Source organism: Lolium perenne, chromosome 3, assembly GCF_019359855.2.
Source record: "Lolium perenne isolate Kyuss_39 chromosome 3, Kyuss_2.0, whole genome shotgun sequence".
Taxonomy (NCBI): Eukaryota; Viridiplantae; Streptophyta; class Magnoliopsida; order Poales; family Poaceae; genus Lolium; species Lolium perenne.
This window is the reverse complement of record NC_067246.2, coordinates 47,780,382-47,784,898: the sequence shown is the minus strand read 5'-3', so window position 1 is coordinate 47,784,898 and position 4,517 is coordinate 47,780,382. Positions and strand designations below refer to the sequence as shown.

The 4,517-nt window shown below is 46.1% G+C and overlaps 1 pseudogene; it reads left to right on the top strand.

The window, feature by feature from the left end:
- The first annotated feature begins 818 nt into the window (after positions 1–818).
- Positions 819–4,067, top strand: LOC127341351 (receptor kinase-like protein Xa21; annotated as a pseudogene).
- The last annotated feature ends 450 nt before the right edge of the window (positions 4,068–4,517 follow it).

The following is a 4,517-nucleotide window of genomic DNA, read 5'->3' as shown; positions in this document are numbered from 1 at the left end:
CCGGCGTGGTGCTTGAGTCCTTCGGCCTCCCGTCGGATCTGTGCTGGCGGCGGATCTGGCGGCCGGAACTCAGAGCTGGGCAAGCCCGGTGGCTCCTCTCTGCATGGTGGAGAAGACGGCTACGGCAAGGTGGAGAAGATGGAGCGGGAGGGCACTCGCCGTGCTCGTTCATCGGTACAAGCTCCGTCGCTGCGCGGCGGACGGGCCTTTGCGGCGGTCTTCTTCAAGAGAGGTGCTCTCGGGGCGTGGTGAGAAGGGGGACGGCGGCCTTCGTCGCCATTGCCGGTGGAGCTGCTGCGGTTTGCTCTGGCTCTGTATCCCCTACGTATGATGTGGTGTATTTCGTTTCTGTACTATGTACTTTGTACGTGGTTTTATGTTGAATATACGTGGGCTTTCAAAAAAAAAAAAATCGCCGACATTCTCAAGAAAAAAAAACAGCAGAATTACATTCCACGGTAAGCAGCTACAGAGGTTACAACGCTACAAGAACTCACTCAACATCAAAACACATTGGAGAATACACACCTACCGTGTTCGCCGTTTTCCTAGAAAAGGAAATATGTGTACAGACGTACCATCCCCCCGTGGAGTTCAGACACCAGTGAGAATCACTTCTCAAGGAACAAAATGGTGGGCGCCGTTTTGCCAATCCAATCCAATCCAAATCACTCAGCCACCGCTGCTGACATATAGTCTGATACCTCTGGTTCAACAGTCTGCAAGGTTTGACATAGTATATAACCAATGATTATGCCAAGTTGTCAAAAAAAGGACAAAGTGTAAATCATTTCTTGGACGCCACTGCTACTCAGCAACCAAACCAAATAAATATATGGAGTAGGCAACTGCTACTCGGCAACCAAATCAAGAGAGCAACGGCAATGGGGGTCATGGCCATGAGCTTGCTATGCCCACTTCTCGCCGTCCTGATGATCGCCGTGGTGAGCGCCAGCGACGAGGCCGCACTGCTTGCTTTCAAAGCACAGCTCAGCGATGGCGGCTCGCTGTCCTCTTGGAACAGCAGTGCCGACTTCTGCAGCTGGGAAGGCGTGACATGCAGCAGCCAGAGGCCCGTACGAGTGGTGGAGCTGAGCTTGAATGGCAGCGGCCTCGCAGGAGCACTCTCCCCAGCCCTTGGGAACCTCACGTTCCTGCGGAAGCTCGACCTGAGCTACAACTGGCTCCATGGGGAGATTCCTGCGAGCCTCGGTCGCCTCCGCCGCCTGCAGAGGCTCGACTTGTACGACAACTCCTTCTCCGGCACGTTACCCGTCAACCTGAGCTCCTGCATCAGCTTGACCAATATGGGATCGCACGACAACAAGCTTGGCGGGCGCATCCCAGCTGAGCTCGGCCAAAAGCTCATGTCCCTGTCAACACTCTGGCTGAGTAACAATAGCTTCACAGGGCCAATCCCAGCATCACTTGCTAATCTCTCCTCTCTACGAAACCTTGATCTCTCCACTAACCAGCTCGTGGGCTCAATCCCGCCAGCTGATCTTGGCAGCATCCGGCTATTCGATGTCTCGAGCAACAATCTCACCGGTACGATTCCACCTTCTCTCTACAACTGGTCATCCTTGGAAATATTTGGGGTAGCGACCAATATGCTGCATGGGAGCATTCCCAGTGATATCGGCCAGAAGTTCCCCAAGATGAAAGTTCTCTTGGCCTTGATGGGAATCACCTCACAGGCACCATCCCTTCCTCAATATCAAATCTATCTTATCTCATATATCTTCATCTCAACAGAAATAGATTTAGTGGATATGTGCCTCCCGCTTTGGGGAGGCTTGAAGCTCTCCAAACACTGGATTTGACTGAGAATAAGCTCGAAGCAAATGATAAAAAGGGGTGGGAATTCGTCACTTCTTTGGCTAACTGTAGCCAGCTGCAGACCTTGGCACTCGGTGGCTACTCTTTTGGGGGACAGCTACCTGCTTCCATTACAAACCTCTCAACGACTCTCCAGAAGCTATACATAATGGAGAGTAAGGTCTCTGGGGGTGTTCCTAGCGACATAGGCAATTTGGTTGGTCTTGACACGCTTGCTATAGAAAAGACTTACATATCCGGAGTTATTCCAGACAGCATTGGCAAGCTAGAAAACTTGGTCGAGCTATCCTTTGCTTACAACAGTTTGTCAGGCCTCATACCATCATCACTAGGAAATCTTTCGCAGCTGAATAGGCTTTATGCATACTATGGAAACTTGGAGGGACCAATTCCGGCAAGCCTGGGGGAGTTGAAAAACCTTTTTGTACTTGACTTGTCAACAAATTACCAACTTAACGGTTCAATTCCCAAAGAAATTTTCAAGTTACCTAGCCTTTCTTGGTATTTGGACTTGTCATACAATTCCTTTACTGGATCTCTTCCTAATGAAGTTGGTAGCTTAGCAAACCTAAACCAACTGATTCTATCAGAAACCAGTTGTCTGGCAAGATACCTGACAGTATTCAGAACTGCATTGTGTTGGAATGGCTTTTGTTAGACAATAATTCCTTTGGGGGAAGCATACCTCGGTCACTGAAGAATATAAAGGGACTCGGTAAACTTAACCTGACCATGAATAAGTTCTCTGGTAATATCCCTGATGCCCTTGGTAGTATTGGAAACCTGCAGGAACTATACCTAGCACACAACGACTTGTCAGGATCAATCCCGGCAGTTCTACAAAATTTGACATCATTGACCAAATTGGATGTATCCTTCAACAATTTGCAAGGCGAGGTGCCAGATGGAGGCATTTTCAGAAACATCAATTCTACAGCAGTTGCTGGCAATATCAATCTGTGTGGTGGTACACCTAAACTTCACTTGGCTCCATGCTCCACAAGCACCTTGAGCAAGAATAAGAGGAAGATACCAAAGTCTCTTGTAGTTTCTCTAGCAACAACTGGAGCAATAATGTTGTTACTTTCAGTTATTCTTCTTGTTTGGATACTTCGCAAGAAGCTCAAAGAAAGCAAGAAAACAATAGTCCAAGATTCAGTCGCTGAGGACCATTACGAGAGGATCCCATATCATGCATTGTTGAGAGGAACTAACGGATTCTCAGATGAGAACTTGCTCGGGAGAGGAAGTTACGGTGCAGTTTTCAAGTGTATTTTGGCCAATGAGGAAAGAACATTGGCTGTCAAGGTGTTTAACCTTGGTCAATCCAGATATTCCAAGAGTTTTGAGGCTGAATGTGAGGCCATGAGGAGGATACGACACCGTTATCTCATAAAGATCATTACGTCTTGTTCAAGTGTTAACCACCAAGGTCAAGAGTTCAAGGCACTGGTTTTTGAGTTCATGCCCAATGGCAATCTGGATGGTTGGCTTCACCCAAAATCTGAAGAGCCAAGTCCAAACAACACACTCAGCCTTGTCCAGAGGCTTGAGATTGCTGTCAATATTGTGGATGCGGTAGAATATCTCCACAACTACTGTCAACCATTGCTAATCCATTGTGATCTTAAGCCAAGCAACATTCTTCTTGCTGACGACATGAGTGCCCGAGTTGGAGACTTTGGCATATCAAGGATTATTCAAGAAAATACGAGTGAGACGATGCAAAATTCATATAGCTCAATTGGAATTAGAGGTTCCATAGGCTATGTTGCTCCAGGTAACTGAAATTCTTCTAGTTTCATCTTTATAATGTTCACACAAATATGTCATGCTTACCAAAAAAATGTTGCATATTTGTAGAGTATGGAGAAGGCTCTGCGGTCTCAACTCCTGGTGATATTTACAGTCTTGGCATATTGCTTCTTGAGATGTTTACCGGAAGGAGCCCAACAGATAGCGCATTCAGAGATTCATTAGGTCTGCACAAGTTTGCCGAGGATGCTCTTCCAGACAGAACCTTTGAGATAGCTGACCCAACAATCTGGCTGCACGGAGAACCACATGATAATGTTACTAGTAGGATTCAGGAATGCTTGGTTTCCATCTTCAGGCTTGGCATATCCTGCTCAAAGAAACAGCCTCGAGACCGAAAATTGACAAGAGATGCAGCGGCAGAGATGCATGCAATCAGAGATGCCTACATCGCATTTGTTGCTAGCTCATAGTGGAACACGGAGCAGAAAAAAGCAGCAGCGACTCAAACCATTAAGCACGGCATTGAACAAGCTGGTACAAGACATGATCCTGCAACAATAAAATTCATATGTATCATTTCAGTTAACCATTTACTCACTTCTACAATGATGTTTCTCTACGACCGTATCAGATAAATGTAAAACAGAAAACCGTGGTTTTCTACAATAGCACTATAGCAAGTTCTAGAGATTTCAGATATCAAATGGTACAAAAAAAAAAAATCCTGGGAATGGAACGGAAATTGACCTGAATTCTTCACATGGAATCCACTAGCAACAAATGGATATTCTAGATAATGCTATTAGGAAGCACAACAACATAGATCATACTCCCTCCTGCCCAAAATATGTTGCATATAAGCTTTGGTCAAAGTCAAACTTGGTAAAGTTTAATCATCTATATTGATAAAAATATAAACA